The sequence below is a fragment of the Pezoporus occidentalis genome, unplaced genomic scaffold (assembly GCF_034315485.1).
Source record: "Pezoporus occidentalis ecotype Australia unplaced genomic scaffold, CSIRO_AGI_Poc_V1 ctg74, whole genome shotgun sequence".
Taxonomy (NCBI): Eukaryota; Metazoa; Chordata; class Aves; order Psittaciformes; family Psittacidae; genus Pezoporus; species Pezoporus occidentalis.
In genome coordinates, this window is record NW_026916093.1 from 236,275 (window position 1) to 258,018 (window position 21,744).

The 21,744-nt window shown below is 39.3% G+C and overlaps 1 protein-coding gene across 14 annotated transcripts in view; it reads left to right on the forward strand.

Moving 5' to 3' along the window:
* Window positions 1-21,744, forward strand: part of ZBTB20 (zinc finger and BTB domain containing 20) — a 481,207-nt gene that overhangs the window by 208,032 nt on the left and 251,431 nt on the right. For 2 of the 14 annotated variants that reach the window (XM_062602023.1, XM_062602022.1), the window contains exon 5: window positions 11,952-12,015. The exons of the other annotated variants lie outside the window; for them this stretch is intronic. The gene's annotated coding sequence lies outside the window, so the exon portion shown is untranslated. The remainder of the gene's footprint in view (window positions 1-11,951; window positions 12,016-21,744) is intronic. 14 annotated transcript variants of the gene reach the window in all.

Genomic DNA, 21,744 nt, shown 5'->3' on the forward strand with positions numbered 1-21,744 from the left:
TTGTGTGCATGCACGCATGTGTATGTATATATGTCTATGTGTATGAGAAACAGATGCAGTGTAGGCAGATAAAGCAGATAAATATAGATCTAAATAGAAGCATAAGCCTATAAATGCAGACACTATATAGAGTGAAAGCAGGCAGATCTGCAGAGTTTCATTATTGCTTGCATTCTGTATAATAAAAGAGTTGCTGACACTGAGATGACTGAGGGGATGACACTGTTGGCTCTCTGCAAACGTAGTAAAAAGGTAAGAAAACTTATTTCCAATATAAGCAGCTATTACAGTGGAAGATTTACTATCTAATAATTTGCCTAATAGAAGTCATTGTGTAGTTTCTTCTGGGGATGGAAACAAAGCATTTATAATTTTACCTTAAAATAAGTAAATAAAATAAAAATCCTGACCCACAGACTAAGAAAGTGCAGCTTCCAGTTTCTGTTTTGCAATAAGCCTCATGCATTGTGTTTGTCAACTTTCTGCTTCTGCTGTACAGCAGATCTTTGCTTCAGGTCTTGTAGTCTCTCCAAATGAATTTGGGTGGCAGATACTGGGAAAAAACATTGAAGTTCGTGACAAAATTAACTTTCAATAGAAATAATGTTCTGAGAGTGTGTGTATATGTGTATTTTAGCCTTCTGTTCACAAATCTCTGTTGACTGCTTTAACAGTCAGCCTTCTCCCTGTTGCAGCAATATAGCTTTGTCTAATCCATATCTGTAATATAGGTAGTTCAAGTAAAAAGGGTTGTAATCTTACTAGGTATAGAGGAAACATTAGAGCTATTCAAGGAGGCCTGAAAAGTAGATTTTTTATCTTATTCTGTACCATTTTGATTAGGGTGTTCGGATAAATCAAGATTGCTGGAAAATGCCAGAAAACTGTCAATACTGTGTTTTATTTTTTCTTTGTATAATGCAGGTATTATTGAGGTGTTTACAGCAAGCGGCTAGCAGCCAAGAGTTTGGCATTCTCTTCTCAACTTGATCACTCAGAGTGAGATCTTGTACATTTTCTTCTTTAAATCTATGCACTTATTTCCCCGTTTGTGAGTAGAGTTGATAATAATTATGTCACAGAATTGGGTAATTGAGTAATACCTTGTTTTGTTAAAAGGTCACATGATTTCATTGGTGCTCCTCATGGAGCAAGGCACTCAGGAAGAGTAGATCTCTTTTTACAAAGCGCTCTGACGGTCTTGAGGAAAATGAAGAAATAACAGTAGAAAACACTACTGCTGATGTCCTGTATTGTGTTACAGACAATTCACTTATTTTCAATTTAATTGTTTTCAAAGCGTGCTGTTAGCTGATGAATTTTGTCAGGTTTCTGTTGAGGAACTCAACAGCAAAGCAGAAGAAAGGTAAACACCGGCATGCGTATATTCATACTCAGACCAACAGTACTCGATGTGACAAAACGTAACCAAAGACAGAAAAGTTAAAATGTCAAGTGGTGGAAGCCTTGCTGTGGTATTCAACTCATGCAGTGCTAGTTTTCTTAAAATATCTAGTCTAAGCTAATTTTCGTCTCTAGATAAAAAGACAGCTCAGAATATGTGGGTTCTGCTCCTGAGCTCATTATATTGTTTGGTGCAAGCTGGTTTTCCAGTCAGATTTCTTATTTTGATACCTGAAAATATGCTCTACTGGGCATATTTTAACATGTTATTCAGGTTAGACCCCAATTTCCAGTCACCTGGGTGCAGTCTAAAAATTTGATCTCTTGAGTCATGTGGAAGATCATGAGAAGAAGCTGCTTATTTTTACTATATTTATTGAGATACCTGAATTAAACACAAAAAGGAGTCTGAAGTCATGTGTATATGAACAATAAGAAGCTATGGGGAAGTCTCTAACTGATGCAGGAGGAGATGGCATTTTCTCTTGTCCTTCAGCCTACTGGAAAGGCCTTATGGAACAGGGACCTGCAGATGTTGTTCGGGTGCTGCTGCTACTCGTGGTGACTGTGGCAGCAGCAGTAGCTCTCACCTCCGGGCTGGAGGATGCACTGAGCACTAAGTGCAGCTATTGTGTGCCTCACAGGAGCACCTTGCCTTCTGCAGTTTGGGGACTCCTCAGGTGTGCCATGTCTGAATATCCCTGAGTTACTCGGGCTCCTGCAGGATGAAACCTGTGCAGTGTATGACTGATATCTGAGAGATAAAAGGTGAATGAATATAAACATTACAGTATTTCAACAGTTAACTGACCTATCCAGTAAATTCTTCTGAGTCTCTCCTAGTCTCTTCTGAGTCTGTTGCATATTATAACAGCCACACTTGCTTCAAAATAAGGTTTTGCTTTTATGGACCAAAACAAATATTGAGGTTTGTTGGATAGGGATTATACCGAGCCCCCAATTACTATAGAAATATGGTCATTTCAAAATCTCACAGGGATTATCTGGAAGGGAAGTTATGCTATCCCAGAAAGCATTCACTGTGAATTCTGAATTTTGTTTTCTGCTTCCCTGCTCCTTTCTCTTCCTAATCCTAATTAATTAATGATTCCTTACAGGATTAAATTATACCATTAGATTGCTTTTGCAGAAGGAGAAATATATATTTGTTAAAAAATTGCTTTTGACCTAAAACCTTGCATATGTTGATTTCAGTCTGGATCAGATCATTGCAGCTGACATACAGTCTTGAAAACTGAAGTTTATTATGGAAACAGTGACATAACTTCTATTCTTTGGTTCTGGCAGACAGGGCAAAAATATCCAGAGACCTCTTTTTCTGACTCTCTGTTCTTTTCTAGTCTCATTGGACTTTGCTTTCTGAGCCTTTGCCAACTTTACTTCCATTCATTTTGACTAAAACTGTGTTGGAAGTAACATCAGTCTGTAGGAACCATTAGGAAATAACACCATTACACATGTTTAATAGGTTGGTTGAGGGGTGGGGAAAGTTTGGTAACTTGTGCTGTGTCATGGTCATTCCAAAATAGTGGAGTCCAAATGATTCATCCAAATGAAAGAGAAGTCAGTAGGAGAAAAATAAAGGTAGGTTGCCAAGAAAAGCATAGTTGTTTTGAGTTACTTTCATTGCAGGGAAAGTCATGTTGCAGAAGGTCTGCAGAAGGTTTATTGATTCTTTAGCTAGCAAGAAGAGTTGGCAAGCATCTCTAATGTATTTATTTTTTGTCTCTATCATTTTAATATTTTTTTATTATTCATTTTGCCATTAAAAACCCATGGCAGCCTAGCACTGTGCTTGTCTCCTCCTGCGGTCATTAAAAAGACAGAAACTGTATTGAGGAACATTAAGCTTACATGCAAAATCATGAAATCCTAGAGTAATAACTTGTTTATAACCTTAGTCTCTCCCTTATGGTACAGTATTTACTGAAAAGTCATATTGTTTTTCTGCAAATACAGAGCTATAGAATCTTTGATAACAGGCAAATGGCATCTACTATTAATGTGTTTCACTAATCAAACAAACCAACTGTCTAGCATAGTGAAAAATAATGCCGGTTTTGTAGGTATGTTGTCTTGTAGGGAGAACTTGTACAGTTAAAAACTGTAACAAGCAGTTACATACAAAAAGGTTAGGGTAGACATTAAGAATAGAAGATTTTTCAGTGCTTGAAGCCAAGTTGATTATAATGGAAACTTTTGTCAGCTTCACTCAATAGCCCTCAAGTACAAAATAGATCAGAACTGAGCTCCCTAATTTGTCTCCCTATATTTTTAGGAGATTCAGATCTCTGGTTGAACCTCATACGTACAATCCATATCCTGTTGCTTACAACCTCACATGCAAGCAACTTCTTAAATATATGTCTACTCTGGACAATGATAAAGTAAGCATACCAGCATTGGAGCTGCTCTTATTCATATCCAAGCTTGGTTTCCCTTAGCTGGTATTTCTTTAGTTTCTTTCTATATCTCCTTTATGTAACATCCTGTAAGACTAATGCATCCCATGAGATGAGGACATGGTAAACATCCAGTCTAATTTATAGTGTATAAAGGGTGCTGAAGAATATGTTCTTCTTCATATGTAGTCTGTACAGAAGCGTGGAGGTTTTCCTTGTTTGGTACACTGGTTCTATCATTCAGTCTCCCTGAAATACCTTGCATAGTGTCACTCAGAGCTTGATTATGAGGCATCATCTCTGGTGACCACGTCGCAATTGAGTTTGTCTTCTGTGCCTCATTTCTTTCTTCTAGCATTCTCCTGGTAAGCAAAGAAAACATGCCTAAACATGTTTTGAATTGGCCCCATCTGTACTGACTGCTTAGTCCAGATTGCGTGCCTGGGTCCTTCTTTATCTTTTCCTTTAAGAATCAGTTTTGTTTTAGGACAAATCAGACTAGTTAGGCTGGGTATGACTTTTTGTGTCAAATTTTTCTGTGTAATTTCAATACCATTCTGGTTTGGTGCAAACAAAACAAGCATGTGTAAGACTGTGAATTACTGTTTTCTTTTTCTAACATCCTGACAGAGATCCTGATTTCAGGCTGGCTGGTAGCATTGTAGTTAATGTTAATAGATGTGGATCTGAAAAGAAGAAAAAAGTCGACTGAATAGTCAGAAGCATTGCATATCTGTGGAATTTTCTTTAAATAAGGTTTACCTTTCTTATAATATGGGGGTTTTTTTGTTTGCTTCCTTTGCTAATTTATGACCTGTAAAAATGCTTGATGCCAGACCTGTAAAGAAAAAAATCATGTTGCCCATTGCACAGAATTTGAAGAAAACAGCGTGGGGAATGCATGTCTTGCAGTGAAGATAATGCAAAAGAAGCTGTAAGAACGCTGATAGGTAAGGATTTTTGTTTTGTTGGTTGGGAGGCTTTTTGTTATCGTACTGAGCTTCATTTCTGATACTAGGCTAGGTGTCTACTGTGGCTTCTAATAAATCCACTTTTAGTCTTCAATCTCTCAGCATGCCTTAGAAACTGTGTTAACACAGTTTAGGATCACATTGACATTATTAGCAAAATCCCCAACCCAATATGCATAAATAATGGATGCCCAGCAGTCCAGTGTCTGGTGGGGTTTCCTGGCCTTTTAGGACCTAGTGTCACGTGGAGGCAGGCAGAATTTGGAAACCCATGTGTTCCCTTGGAGGTACAAGATTGAGCAGTGTGTTTGGTGGGCATTCACCTGTGTGAATGAGAGGATTTCACCTTACTGACTCAAAATTATCCTTATTACAGTGGTGGAGACCTGTGTCTAAATTGAGGACACCATGTATGTGCTTGTGTGCAAGAGAGAACAAGGGGAATATTTTGGCAGGCCTAATGAGTGAGCAAAATAAGTCAAGCCTTCCTTGTTTGTAGTCCCTAAATCCCATATTCGCATGTCACCCTATCACCTCAAAAAAATGCAAGGCTTTATATCATGTACTGTACAGAGTGCTTACGTTTTCAGTGCTCCTACAAGCCTGTAGGTTCTGAAGGAGTAAGTCAAAAGTTGGTGTATAGTATTACTAAAGAAAGATTTTAGTAATGACCCTGATGGCTGAACGTAAGCTTGCTATGCATCTTTATACCTAGTACAAGAAGTGCCTCAGGGGAATTAATATGTATTTTCTGTAGATTCTAATAGGATTTAGGCATGGGTTTGGGACAGAAACCTTGCATTCACACAGAGGGGTTCGTGGGTTTTGTTAAGCATCCGCTCTTCTAGCAAAGGGCACAGAAATGAAAAGGTTGGGAAAAGAATGTTTGGTTCAGCAAGGCATAATTCTGTTTCTAAACACTTTGCTTCCCTCTTTCCACGGTGCCCCTCCTCACGCATACCTTAAATCCACATCTTACCCCTCTGCATTTCTTCATCTGTGTGTCTCTCTCAGAGCTCTGAATTCATTATACGGAGTAGTGTAAATCAATAGTAAATGCTAACCGCCCACTCCCGTACTCAGTTACGCAATATCACATACCGTGTACACAGAGACAAAAAGGGAAAAAGCACACACAGGCTTTACATTCAAAAGCTCTTGCATAATTTTGCTTTTCTACAGCCAAAAAGGAAAAAAAAAAAAAGGGAAAAAAAAAGGAAATAACAGATGGGGAGACTTGCAGTTTTTTTCCCTTTTCTCAGACTGTGCAGAGGGGAGTTAGTTTAACATCCATGGTCATTTCTAATTGCCCTGTGCTGCAGATAAGCAAGGCAGACTTGCCTGTGCTTTTAAAATAAGACTTTTTTTTTACCAGCTTCCATGATGTGGTGCACTTTTCAGGTAATCCGAGAAAAACTGTTCTGAAGTGTTGAAGGCTGAATTGGGTGTTTGTTTAGTCTTAATGGAGAAAAGAAAAAGGAAAAGAAACCCCTCACTTGATACAAAGCGAAAGCGGGACGAGGAGCGAGGGAGGTTGGGTTGAATTCTCTGGCATGGTTTCGTGCTGCTTTTTTTTTTTCCTTTTAAATATCATTGGGTTTTTTGGGTCTTTTTTTTTTTTCCTTTCTGAAAAGCAAAATATCTCTCAATGCAATATTTATGTAAAAAGCTGGTTATGTAACTCTCGCCTGCCTTTTGCTTTTGTTACCTCTCTGGGCTGTACAGCTCTACTGTTTTTCCTCACGACAGATTGTATTAAAACCTGCAAATCCTGATGAAAGGAAAGAACAACCGGGTGCTCAGAGCACGGACTTTAATTTCGAGCCTTTTTAAGGGCTTCAGGCTGGAAGACAATGGATCTATTTAAGATCTGGTTTTGGCTGGAGGAATTCTTACTGAGTATTTTCTTGTCACAGTGTGCGCTGGAACATCCCTCGCTTCTGCACAGTGTTTCTGTCTCTCTCCTCCTCTCTCTTCTCCACCACCACCACCCCCCCCACCACCACCCCAAACTTTGGATGTATACAATGAAAGCTTTCTCCCTTTCCTCTCCTGACCTTAATGCGAGTGTCAGGTCAGTCACTCTGTAACAGCAGCAACTGCAGAAGCATAGGGAAATTTCAAGTTGCACTGAACTTTATTCATTTTTGTTTCATTTAAGTGATTGATGTCCAGAGATTCTTTTGATTAGGATTGGTTGGGATATTTTAATTGATTTCTGTCAAATGCAAGTGAAAAATGTATAACCCTGCTAAAAGAATTAAAAAATGAGGGATTTAGGAGGGTTCAAGAAAAAGGAAGAAAAGGGTGAATGCTAAGAAAAAAGTTCATACTTTTTGATCATAGGACGAAATAATTCCTGTAGTTATCACAACCAATTTATTCCTAGTTGGATCCTCTGAGGATCTGACCTGTTTGTGGTTGCGAGCATTGTGTCGGGGTTTGTTTTCTTTACAAATCGTTCTTGTCTGCGTGCACATTCTTGGACAGATTCTTCCCTAGTGTAATGCTGCTAATTCTGTTGATATTATGTCAGGAGTCTATTAGGTCAATTATAAAGTTACAGGGCTCGATTCTCAGTTATTTTAAAGTGTTTTTCTAGCATTGAAAAGGAGTCATAAAATGAGCCTCAGCGTGAATTATGCCCACTTCGGGCATAGTAGAAAAAATAGTTAAAGCTGACATCTTTCAACAGTGATCCCTGAGACAAGCTTTAAATGAAACAGGCTTTGTGAAAACAGGAAATGGAGTATTTTAAGCTCTGTAAGTATATTATAAGCTGTATATTTCACCAAATTGCCAGGGAATGTGTATATATTCAGAAGTATATTGGAACTCCTGGATTCCATGCCTAATTCTGAAACCAGCGCTTGCTTTGATTCTGGGCAGTGAAAACTTCTGACTCCACTTCTGTCGCAGCACAGAATCTCTTAGGGATTACAGTAGTAGGTACTTTATTGTGCCCTACAAAAACACTCTGAAGTTATTTTATTAATGTTTATAAAGTGGATTTTAATGCATGGGGAGAAGGTGTTGAAATAATTTGGGCAGGTTAAAAAAATCATTTAAACTTCAGTCAGGTGTTGCCACAAAGATCAAATTGCGGGCACCAACCATATATAAATGTTAGCTGGAAATCAGAAGATTACCGAAGCCATCAGAGGATTAAATTCTGGAATACCATGCAATGGGAATTACAGGGCCTGGAAGCCTATGTGGTTGTAAGATGGGGTTGGATGAATATATCAGTAGCAGTTTATGATGTGGTTGCATGCAGTAGAGGAGACTAACCTTAAAATCCCTTATGCTGGTGTCCCTAATAGCTGTCAGCCCCTTGTAAAATGCTTGGAAGCTGTAGACTGTGTAGCATTACAGAGAACGTGATAAATAATGATTCCAGTGTTTAACTTAATCAAAAGCGTGGTCGTATGTCTTTGAAAGAAAATTACTTTCTGCACTAATTATAATGGAAGACTTGGAATAGGTATACAAAACCTGATAACTTTAAGCAGTAGAGGAGCAAATTTTCCTTTTAAAGGCAGTTTACTTGTAAGTTTCCTTGCATGTCACTAGGTTACTTCTAATTTTCCCAGTCTTCAGTCCCCAGCTTTGCTTTATATTCTTAGGTGGACTTGTAATAAGGCAGTAACCTCTCTTAATGGTTAAACACACATTTAATTATTTTCTGGGTATTTACTAATTAAACAAGAAAAACAACCTTGGAAATGCCTGCTGCTAAAAGGCTGGTTATATATACACGCTGTTGGAACAGCAACCAGAATGATGGAATTTTATGTTTTCTGCAGAATGGAAATCTGATTTTAATTTATGGAGAAGAGGGTGATTTGACTTGACCAGATGCTAGACATGCAACCTGTGAAACTTCTGTCTTCCTAAATTCATAGGCAAAATAGGCAAAAGGGATGGTTTGAACAGTTTCTGAAATGAGATGTTAATATTCAGTTTTAATGAATAAGTCTTCATTTCACAACTTTAAAAGACGCTGGTATTTTATTTTTAAACATAAGCTGTTTGAGTACTGTCACTATGAAGATCTGTGCCTTACTTTTCTTAAATTCAAGTACGTTATTTAGAGAAAAGGTTAAATAGGAGCCCTGAAATTTTAAAAACAACAAAAAATGAGAAGAGCTCTACGTTAATTTTTATTTTTAAATGTCATTATTTTTCTTCCCTGACACATGCTTAGAGTTGGGTATGTTCAAAAAATAGCTAGCTACTATGGTTTTGCTGCATCCAGCAATGTGCTGAATTAGCTGCTGTAGTCTTTTTTATCTAGTACTTATTCTGCAAGGTTTCCTCCCTCCCTTCCTCACAACAGCGTTTTTTGCAACTCTGACACTTTGGTTGAAGTTCATGACAATTTTGTGTCCTTCACTATCAGTAATTCATTGCTAGAGCCTTCAGTAGTTTCACAGGTTGGTTTCACTTGCAGAAGTCCCTAAGAAATGAAGCAAGAAGCAGTATGTTTAGAGTAGTTGTAGCAAAACTATCAGGCCTGGCCACACTGAACGCTCCTGCGCTCTTCCTTTCCAAAGTTAGTCTTACACATTCACAGCAAATGAAGCAGAGGGTTAATTTCTCACATCCGAGAATCTCTATATTCTTGCCTTTGCTGTTAAACCCCATGTGTGCAGGCAGGCCATGATACCTGCAGGGAAGCATCACTGCTATCCAGTAGCATAGAGGAGTTGTCTGGATGGGTGCAGTGGTTAGAACAGAGTCAACACCTGGATGTTCCTTCCTCTTTCATCTGTAGAGTGGTTCATACTTTCCTGTTGTCAGTAAATGAAGAGGGCTCTGTTTGGACCGAGTACCTACATCAGTGTGAGCCCTGCAAGAAGATGTACCTTGCAGTTTGTCGTACCCACTTTGGGGAAGAATCACATCCTCATTTGCTTGTGGGTTTACTTCCTGGATGTCTGGTTTCATCACTGCCAGCTGCTTGATTGCTGGTGGGAGGGAGGGAAGGATGGATAAATTCCCTTCACCTTATTGATGCAGAGGCTTAAAATCAACTCTTCAGGATGTGACCTTTATAGCTGTAGTAAAAGAGAGCAGGGAACTAGGTGTGATAAGCCAGAAAGCATGCTTGAGGGTAAAATCCTGTAAGGTAACTAACTGTAAAGAGTTCAGTTTATGTGAGGACTCGATTTGGGGTATTATTTCATAATTTCCAACTGAAGAAACCTCTGACTTACTTGGCTTCTAACAATCATGATGAAACTCGCCCCTTTAGGGAAGTTCTTTCAGAGGCAAGATACAAGGAGTGTTTGCCTGTGTAAGCAGCAGCGAGGATTGTTGGCTCCCGAGTTTTTGCTGATTTACTTGTGACTGATTGCGGCAGAATAGGTGGACTCACTGTTTTGACTGTGCTGTGAACAAGAGAAAAACACACTCAGCCGAGAGTGTTTCAAATCAAAACAAATAATAATGCTCTTTATGGACAGACTGTGGAAAGATTAGCAGAGAACAGTGCAGAAAGTATCTGAAACCATCTTTGCCCATAGTTTTCACTACGTGTAATTTCTTCAACTATTTTTCTACTAGCCATTTTTATTAAATATCCTGGTTGCCTTAGGCCCCTTACACGACTAAAAGAGAAATGACAGAGTTTCAGTCTCGTCTTCAGGGATCCATCTAAATATACATTTCTGATTAAAAAGTGTCAGTTGCCACTGAGGTTGGAAATGGTCTGTTCTGCTTTGAGGAAGGGAGAGGCAGATCCATAATGGTTGCTTGGGCTGTCATGTTCCTGAGAATCAGCTGTTTTTTCTTTATACTCCAAAGATTAAACAAAGAATGTTAAACATTTCCCAATTTAGCATTTATAATGGAAAGCGGCTGTAGGGCCAGAGCTCGCTGCTGCAAGGGCAAGCGTTCATATTAGGAGGCACTTAAAAGGGCTTTTATTTTCTTTGAAGGCCTATCCCTTCCTCTCCCAGCCCGGCTGCTGTGCTTTGCAGGCAGGTGGAGGCAGCTTTACATCTTTTACTTTCATTTAAGTAGGAGCTAATTTACTTTTGGAAATGAAAGTTAAAGCAGCTCAGCCATCTGCAGAGTGGAGGAGGAGGCAGTGGGTTTCTTTAACTTCTCAAATCTCTACAATTCTATGTCACACCAACAGGCAAGCAGAGATTACCTTCCGGAGCTCCTATTAGTAATAATTCGTAGTACTAATGATCTAATGTCTTAGCTGCAGTTCTTCAGCTCTGTTTCTAAAAGATACCTGTTGGCTGGGTTCAGTCTTCTTTGCGCTTGCATCCAGCGCAGGAGCTTTGAAGTAAAAAGTTGTAGTCTTAAGTTCAGCAGAACCACGTTTTTTGACCTACTGTCAGCACAGCTTTTTCTGTAGCATTTCATGAGTGATGGTGTGGGGCACTGTGACTTCCTGTTCCTCATAGTAAAGGCAAAGAATACTTAAGGATGACTGGTGAAGGGGGGAAGGGCATTTTGATTTCCTGATGTTATATATGCTTTTATTGTGTTTATCCGCCCTTCTGATTTTTTAGTTTTATTTGAAGTGTTCATAGTGGAAACAAATACATTGTTGAAGCTTTCTGAGTTGAAGCTGAGGTGAAATTCAGCTTCATGCAAATGTGTATTTTATGCCCTATCAGAGTGAAATAAGTGTTAATACAGCTGGGTTTTTTAACAGAGCAGCTAAAAATGTCCTTTGCCTGCCTCTCCATTGGCTAGTTTTCAGAAATTCAGTAGTTCTCTGTCATCATATGAGGACAAGATCTGAACATCTTATATAATTCAAACATTTTCAGAAGAAAAAATAAAAGAATATTTCTGGTTTCTTGTATAAATTGTAAACATTATAAAGAAATCAGATATCCATTTGCTGTCTTCTCCAGTCTGCCAGAAAGTAGGTTTTATCTAAACAAAGTAGCCTTGCACTCAGAGCTCACAAACATTAGTGTATAGCCGTCGTAGCCAAACAAGGACAATTACTTAGGTACCTACGTGAGAAATTTTGTTGGCCTTGTACAGAAGCTTAAATACGCTTGTAAATGTTTGCCCATCTTTTGTTTCTTAGGGGAAGATTTTTACAGTTGATCAGTTTGGAGTAAGTCAGAAGTTTGAGTTTAAAAGTATTTCAGTCCTCTTGTGATTGAGTTTCTTACAGAATGGTGGCATTTTTGGACTGTGCATCTGTTTAGGCACGTGGAGAAAGACAAGGCTGAGATCATGTAAGTCATGAAACTGAGGGTGAATAATCCATACATTGTTCTCTCACCATTTTTACAATTTATACCCAGATGCAAGTAAGAAACCAAAGAAGACAAAAAGAAGAAAATCTAGTTAACTTTTGTTTTTAAAGTGATTAATGTAAAGCAAAGTTCAAATGAGGCCACAAATCCTGGTGATGCACAATGGGTTGATTTATTTTGTAAATAGACCATGGATAATTAACCATAAAACAAAACTTTTTGTTGTTGTTGTTGTTTGAAACTTGCATAATGACACTGGTTTCTTTTAGTTGCTGTGAGTTGCACAGAGGGATAACGACTTATTCACAACTGGTTGCAACTGGTTACAGCCAAGAAAGGAAAAATCCCAGAGCAGCTAGAGGAAAAAAGGCTGTTAAAACCCTGCTGCACTTGCAGTTTTATGGCAAGATGTTTACTAATGGGTACAGAACGGGCAAAGCTACCCTCCTACAAGCAAAAGAGTAGATACGTACAAACTGTGATGCTTGCCATGGGATCCCGTGCTTTGGCTTAAGTCCCATAAGCAAAAGGCAGCCCCTGCGCCTGTCCTTGTAGTCCATGATTTCGTATTGACTTCTAAACAGCATTAGTTTATACTTTGTTAGATGCTTCCACGATGCCTGCATCTTACCACTCTGGCACTGGGGGAAGAGTCCTCTGGATAGTCATAGTCTGACTTGCTGCCAAGTCCTTTTGTGAGCCAGAGTGTGATGGTGGTTTTTCAGATATGTGATATGAGAAAACTGCCTGCTCAATGTCCCTCAAATTTGTCTCTTCATATTCCACAGTCATCTGTAGAAGGGATCTGTGATGCTCAAGAAGGATAAGGTCCAATTTGTTGTGAAAGTACATTCACTACTAATTAAAACTACCAGCTGGGATTACAGCCCTGGAGACTGTAAATAAACTAGAGCATGAGATGTTCAGATAACAATATGGCCACTTTTGTGGTGGTTTGCATTAGTTGCCCATACTCAGATTTGCTCATCTCATGCCATTTTATTAGAGTGAAGAGAAGATTTATGTAGGTAACAGTCAAGAGGTTGGATTTGCTGCACAATAACTGTCTACATAGACCATTTAGCTTGCTGTCACGTGCTGCAGTGTGCCTGAAAGTACTTTAGTCCATATATATATATAAGGTCTGTAGTTTACATGGAGCTAAACTCTGACTGTGCTGCGTGTTCACGTGAGAGTTGGCTGTCGGTGCAGCTCTGCTGTGTTATAGAGATGGTGACCCTAAGGTACTTGCAAAAAGCTGCTCTCATCCTAAATGACAGCCTGGATAGGCAGAGATAGGTAAAAGTGATGAAAAGCACTATGGTTTTACATGTGTGTTGAATCAGAGACTGACAGGGCGAGAAGCAGGTCATTAATGTTAGACCATCACCTGCTGTCTGTATGAGCTTAATGTAGATAAGTGTGTATAAGGGTTGTGTGGTTTTTGTCTAGATCCCAGTTGCAAGGCAGGGTCTTAGATCAACGCTTTAAACCCATAAACTGCTGAGCTCCCGCTGTGTCACTGACACTAGTAACTGCAACACATAGGCTGCCACTTCTACGCTTTTTTTAGGCCGAAAGCTCTAGTTAAAATAGCACTTAGTTTGAGCAAGAGGCTTCTGTTGTGGGTGGGAGTCATGCTGGGGGCAGTATTCGCATCGTACTGTCAAAGACATTGCAGTGAAGACAAGACCCCAGAAGTAAGTTAACTCTCCAAGACTCAGTGCAGTCTTTGGCTTCTCTTACAGTCCTGCTGGGGGGAATTCAGTCAGGCCACTACCACTACTGTGGTAGTTCTAACTCGATGTGTCTGTCCTATGGGGTATCCCTTGAAGCTGCTCTTTGTCAGGCTTTTGCTTCTGGGAAGTATGGCAATGTATGGAATCTGCTGCTTACTGTTTATAAGTTAGAACTTGATTTTATTGGCTGAGTCCTTGTATCTTGTGACAATCTTTTTCTGTGCTCTGCATCATGCCAAAGAGACAGGGGAGTGGTGTTGGCATATCTTTGTATGAATAGGTCTGTCATTAAATATTTGAAATAGAAACATCTGAAATAGATCTTCCCTAAGAAGAACAATGGGACAACTAGAGAAAGCCAGTTTTCTCCAAATCTGCTTTTGAGGGCTGGAGTTTTGAGCAAACAGAAGAAAAGAACAGAGACCAGGTATTAGTGCAAGGCTTAAAACCAACATCCCTGGGAGGTACAAAGAAAGTTGAGAGAGGAGAGGGGAGGGATACTTAGCAAAGGCAGGGGTTTTGTTTTCTTCATTTGTTTGTTTTAATAACTAAGACCAGCTAAGGGAGAAGGAAGCTGGTAGTAGAGGATTCAGAGTCCCTCCTTTGGAAGAGGCACTGTGTTTAGCAAAGGAAAACTTTATGTGGATCTTAAGTCCGAGCTAGTGCTGAGGATGCTAAGGCATGGAAGTGTGTTTGGGTATTTTCTCTTTCCTCTGATCTCTAAATCTGCATTTTTATTTCGTGAAGAGTGAGGGAGTTGGTCATCCTCCTTGGGCCGTTAGCCTGTGGAATCTTACTGTTAGGAGGGGGTTACAGACAGCCTTAGCTTAAAGGCACATGCAAGACGAAGGAGAGCGTTCAACTCCTTTCAGATTCTGGAAGGTGTCAGCACACGTGCCCAGTGTGCAGAACACAGATTCAACAGCCTGCTTGGTGTGCAGCAGGAAGCGCTCTGTTAGAGGTAATTGTAGTTCAAGGCTTTTGAACAAGACTTTGTATTTCTCTCGTATAGTAATAACCTTTTTGTAAAGATGCACAATCCAGACTCCTTTTGTTTTAGCCACGCTATCTCTTCCCAAATAGCTCTCCCCAAATCTAATACTTTAAAAAAACTACAGGTGAAGTAATCCCAACAGTTCTCCCCAAGGCTTTTCCCATCTCTGCTTTGTGAAGTGTGGCATCTGATGTTGTAGTAGGTAGTTCCAAGTTCCAGTTACAAAGTGCTTTCATGTGGGACTAAGCAGTACGGTTGTTTGAATCCTTGGACTTCTGCTTCAAGCACTGTGTTCAGTAATTCACTTTATAAGAAACAAAAATTATTTGGTCCTTACTGAGATTCTGTCCATGTTACAGAAAATCCTTCACCAAATGATATGGGAGACAGTCACTTCTCGTAACATTGAAATAGCTAGTCACTGCGAATGATGTGCTGTCACTGTTAAAGGCTTAGCTGTACTTCAGCTCTCCTCCTGGTCTTCCTAAGTGAATATTTTCATATGTTGGCATGCTTACTGCTACCCGATCTAGGTGGAATCGTGAATTCTTCCCATTCCAGGCTAGGATTTGTCTCACAGCTTTGGTCAAGCTTCACCCGACTTCATGGTATTTTGCATTTGATTCATTTAGAAATATATGGGCAATGAGCAAGAGACTTCTGAGTCGTTGGAGCAAATGGTTAAAGAAAAAGGAATTCTTAGATGTTTAATCTTATTAATATCAACTGCTCTTACATTTCTCTGCCAGTTAAGTTGAAGCTTACAGGGACAGCTTCCCGCACTTCTTACTCCAGATTCTTCTGTAGGACTCTCTGTGACTTTCAGTTTGCTGCTTTATTCTGCTCAGAACTAGTTTTGACACTTCCCCAGATCACAATAGTAATTATAAGGGTACTTCACCTGACAAAATGTGTGTTAGTTATTAACAAAATGACTGTTTGAAAAAGTCTCTTACCTTCATACATCTCTAAGTTCCACCAGTTCTTGGACAAGAACAACATATCAACTGGATTATTAATAATATCAGGCTGTCACTAATATATTGATAGCGTTACAGAGGTAGTATAAGCTTCTGAGACTCACTGAAGAGTACTGAAGGTCAGGACTAGAATTACCAAAAACACACCTAGTGGTGTTCTCTTCTAAAAAAATGAAAGGAAAAAAAACCCACCCCAAACCTCAAAAAAACTTCCAGGACTTTTATTTATTTTCATCATTCATATTTCCAGATAAAGCTTTTTGGCATTTGTGGAACAGAAATGCTTTTGTTTCAAACTTTTCTCTCAAAAATGTATTCTATGTTCTAATATAAAATTTAAATCAAAACTGAAAGTAACAATCAAAACAAAATTATTTTGTCAAAACAAAACAGTCAATTGATTGAAATGCTTTTTTATTTTTGTTTCATGGGCAACTTTGCAATGCAGTGTTTAATTCAACTGTGAAGCAAAAGCAAATTTCAGAGTCTGTAGCTACCGTGTAAAGCGGAAATGTTTGGTGGTGTCTGGGGTTTTCTAGGTGGCGCTTAGAAGAATACTTCATCAGAATTCTACTGAATCTGTTTTGTTTTTTTTTTAAACTATTAAATCTGTCTTAAAAAAAAATCTACTAAATCTGTCCTATTAAAAAATATTTTTAAATAAATTTGTATTTAAAACAAATTTCAAAATGTGTGAGGACCCTTAGACCGTGCTGAGGTCCTCTCGCATTGTTATAATGTGCCTTTCTGTAATAATCAGAATCTGCCTCTGCAGCTATTTGTAGTTCTACCCTGGAAATATGTTCTGTCTTTTGGCTCAGCAGATTGGGAAGCCTCTGATACCATTTTGGCTCTCCTGGCTCTCTCTCTGTAGCCTGGTGATGGACCAAACCTTTCAAATTCTGGGTGCCTATCTCAGTGCAATTGCTTGCAAAGTTAGCAAACAGTTGAATGTAATGATAGTGTGAGTATAAAGCATATACAGTTAATACTGGTGTACTCACTTCCATTTGATGCTTCTTAAATTTGATTTAAAAGGGACCTTCCCTTAGTAGAGTGCTTTCTGGTTATTGTTTTGAGTCTTTCCTTGTCCTACATAACACCCAAAACATTCTTTTTTTCTCCTAATGCCTTGGAAGTTTTTCCTCTCCATTTTCACATAGTATCTGTAAACTTCAGTAGTAGAGTTCTGGCAGCAGCCTTGTCCAGGGCTACAGTATGGTGTATGCCTTGAAGGCGTATTACTGCAGATTATGTTTGAATTCTTCAGCATTGGCCTAAATCAGTGGGAGCACCTTACAAAAGAAAACCATGAATTTAACAGGAGTATTTTGGGCAAACAGGGCAAGGGTGAAGGTTAAAAGCAAAGAACAACTTTACTGCTTGAGAAGGTAAAGCATCTGACTTTGTTTTGCCAGTGTAATGATCTTTATTTTTTGAACAAGGACTGAGGTACAAACCCGCTCTACTGATGTGCAACTTTGGCTATTCAGATCTCGTTTCCTTACATATTACATCTGTAATTACATATTACATATTTCTTACATACAAAGTCATATTCCTTAAGAACAAGAGCACTGCAGCTTTTGTAAGTTAGGTATAGAGCCGTTAATGTCCCATCACTGATTCCAGGGAAATTGTGGCTCTACAAACTTAGGAGTTCTCACTCTGGTTGGAGATAAACACAAGATGACGAAGTAGTACAAACTTAAAAGCTTTTCCATTCGTTTGACCACCTAACCTTTTGTTTCTGTTCTTCAAACCTGGAAAAGGGGTATTTTGTGATATAGAAAAGCTGCTTTAAAATAAACATATACTTGGACAGTAGTGTAGCTGGCTGAGTTACAGGCCTAGACAAGACAGGCAGGAAAACACTTTGTCAGACAGCTGTGTCCTGAAATCATTAGATTTTTCTTTATGTGACTAAGCACGTAACCTGCTGTATCAGTATAGATTGAATTTAGTCTTAAGAAGGCTGATTTAATCCATAAATACAGTTTTCACTGACCTTGGACATGAAAAGCTGGACTATTCATTTAAAAATATAAAAATAAAAGCTCCCCCACCTCAGAGCTCTACAAATAAATAAATAAAACAGTTTATGTTGTGGACACGCTCACAGTATTTCCTGCACACTAGTGGAGCAGTGCACATCAAAAAGATAATAATATAAGCAGTAAAATATCCCAAGCAAACAGAAAGCATCTGTAGATCTTGCGTAGCTGGCTAATACTGTCAGGATGGTTGTTTTTAGCTTACCATGCCATTAATGCTTTGCAAATGCATATGGGCATGCTGAGGGTTGGCCAGGAGTTGAACTGTCTTTATTGTGGTTATATTCAGTTGCTGCATTGTGCCTGAATGCCTACAGACATGTAAGAGAACAGGAAAGGTACTCAAGAAACTATTAGCCCATGCAGGATCTAGTCTACCAGCTCTAGTCACAGGAGAATGTAAAATGCTATAAACAGGATGTAAAGAAACATTTATTTATAAGGGTGTTTGAAGAAATCCTAGGATATATCTGAGGTGTTAGCCGTTACCCCAGGATTGATAGCCTGTATCCCTTTTGTTGTGCTACTGCCTTTAATAAATAACACATCAAGCTTAGAGATGTGGTTTAACTGGAAAGATTTGCATTGCTAAAAACGTGTTGCAAATCTAAAGAGAAAGCTATTCTGCTTTCCCTTTTCATTCAGTATCTCTTTTCTTCCTCTCTGTTTGTAAGAGTCAGATACTGACACATCACTCTAGACTTTCACTTCTACCTGACACTCACTTGCCAGTCTGTCTTCAGAAAGCCAAGGCCATTTCTGGAGCATACAGGACTGAAGATTTGAGGAGTACAGACAGGAGGAATGACTGGTTTTCAAGTGAACAGTGCTGCACTGTATATAACATTTATTGTAGAAGAAAAGATGAAGTTGCCTTGGAACATGTATCGAGCCTGATCTAAAATCTCTCGTTGGCTTCAGCAGACTGCAGATCAACTCCATATTGGAAATTCTCCATTAAAACTGCTGGATGCAGTCAGAACCCGTGACTGTTGTTCAAGTTACTGCAGCCTGAGCTTCCCTGAGCACAGACTTAACGTTGGCAGTACTGCTGCTGTGAGTGCAGAGATTGGGAAACTTCTGATGTTAACTTCTTATTAAGTGTTACTTGAAGGAATGCTCTCTTGGAGTATGAGTTTTGGGAACCCTCAGATTTCCTGATCCGCTTTTGTATTTTTCCTTACTGTCTGTTGTGATAAATGGGATGCTTTGCTGGGAAATTGAGATTGAAAGCAAGTTATTCGAAGGGGTTCCTTATAGGATGATGTTGGGAACACAGGTACTAGAGTCCTATTATGAAGGCAGGCACCCTTTCAAGAGTCAGAGACTTTCTCTAAAGTTAATTTGGTATCAGTATGTTATGGATTGTAGTGCTTCCCGAAGTATTCTTATTCACAGGTCCTGACAGTCCAATGTCACTAGAGATCCTACTGCACATAGCATTGCTTCCAGTGGTAACTCCTAGATAACAGTGATGAGTTTTTCCCACTATGGCTCCAACAAAACCAACAGCAGCACACCAGACATAGAATTGGCTCATGCTGTCTCTGCTGTGCGTTTGGGTTAATTTTGGATTCCCTTCTGAGGTTCAATTGTGTAATAGCACTGCAGTGTGGGCTTCAGAAATTGCTGTTTTCTGACTTGGGGATGACAAATTTCATAGTATATTCTTTAATTCCTGTTTCTACGGCAGTTCATTAAGCATCTTCACTTAGGGTTTTCTAATATTCAGTGAGAAATACATTTGCAATAGGGTCCTTCATTAAGAAGCCTGTTGCAGAAGTCCTCTGGTCATTACATTATACAAGAAGTTAGGATTTTTATGATTGAAAGTTCTGATCTAAGTATGAGATTGCTGTATTTATGGTAAAATCTTGATACGATCTTCCTGTTATATGGGGCGTTTAAGAGATCCTGAAATATCTTTTAAAGGTGAAACAATGGGAAGCTGCTTACCTCATGATGTAATAAGGTAAAATAAGGTCATTAAAAAAGTCATGGTTGCAACTCCAGCAACAGAGCTGAAGAGGTTATTTTCAACAAATAATTCAGTTGCCAAATACAGCTTTTCTTGTCCTGTCAAATATGCACAAGTTGATCAGTCTCTGATTCAGGAATCATTGGAATTTATTTGATGACTACCCTCAAAACTTACATTCTGTGTACTTTCTGTAAATGGAGGTGAAAGAGGGATGGCTGTGGTTTTAAGACTATTTGGAAAAGCCTATTCTGTAGTTTTCCTCTCTGGCATCCATCTTGTAAATTTGCGTTGCATGATGCCAGGCATTTAGGAATCTATAGTTTTGATAAAAGAGGGTAGCAAGTTCAGTCTTCATAGAAGAGTTAATATTCATACAACAGGAGTTAATGTTTAGCAGGTAGGAGGCTTTGCACATGTTCCTGAATCCTCACACATCCTTCACATTACATTTATGTTATTAACCCTGTGACTGAAATGGTACATGAGGTACAAAACAGGATAAAGGAGATCCTGATGCTGCATGGGCGACGTGGGGAACGGGGTGTGATTATTTCATGAATGCACTGATTCAGAAGATCAGCGTGAAGCTGGATGCTTCTGTTCACTGCACGCAATGGCAGAAACATGTCAGAAGTTGTTGCTGGTAGTGCTGCATTCATAAAAGGAGCATGGCATTCGCTTTCCAACCACCAGGGAGTAAAGGGAAGACAGAGAGCTGCAGACATCTGTTGTTGTGTTTGCTTACCTACCCCTGTTCCTGGAGGTTTTGAAGTCGGATTTGGAAAGCACATATGACAGGCATTGTTTTTGACCATGCTTTACAATGTCGTACCGACTCCAAAGAGCCAAAACTTGGACCTCTGTAATATAACCAGTGATATACACAGGGCACCCTCAGTGAAAGGGCTAGGAACAAAACTTACTTCCTGGTTTCCTGCCTATTATTTGGTACATATCTGATTTGAAATCTGTTTTGTTCGTACCCGTGCGTGCATATTCCTTGGCACATGTGTTTCTTGCCATTATGGGGCAGATCCCATAGATTTTCTGCGTCATTAGTAGAAAGAGCCAGTCATTAAAAAAAAAAAGCAAGCTTATTTGCTTGAGCTGCTAAGATTTTTTTCTCACAGTTCTGCCTGTGGCGCCTGTCACTAGCAGTCAAATAAGGACAATTTTACCATTCTCTCCTGCTGCTCTAATTTTTTTTTTCAGTGCCAGTACATGTATTTGTTATTCTTTATAACTCCCTTTGAAGTTGGGAATCCAAGGGGAATCTAAAACCGACCAGATGTTTCTGCTGCTGGAGACGCAGAAGACAGCAAGGATTACGTTTAACCGAAACTTAGCTTTCTCCTAAACTCATTATAGTGAGAATTCTTCCTCGGATAGTTTTATTTATTATTTATATTTGCACTTGCCATCCTGAGTAGGTGATACCTCAAGTCATCTTGCCCAGGAGGAAAAATGGATGATTTATCCAAGTAAATAGTGTATCAGCAGCTGCCTGCGTTGATTTCCCTTATGGGGTTTCAGTCCTATTACACTGCATATTTCCCACCCACACTCTTTATACAGCATTTCATGTTGAGGAAAATCATTCCCATCTCTGTAACTTCAGAGGACAGATATGTGGAACCATCCAGAGGGAGGGCAGTGTAACTTGTGTGTGCGTAGGGAGCGGTGACATACTTAAGAAGGTACTGGCCAGACAGCAGTATGAGATTTTAACTCCTTCTCTTGTTAGGGATGGAAGATCAGAGAAGGAAGTCGGAATGGGAGGAGACTGGCTATGGGAAGGAAGGGATGTGCTAACCTCCTAGAAGTGGGGGCAGAAGTCATCTCTCAGGAGGGAAAGGATGGGAAGAAATGCTATTGCTGACTTCGGAGTTCAAGCTAGATGCTTTTGAAGATGTAAGACCAGAAAAAAATGAAGTTTTAAAATAGTTCATAGTGATATGAA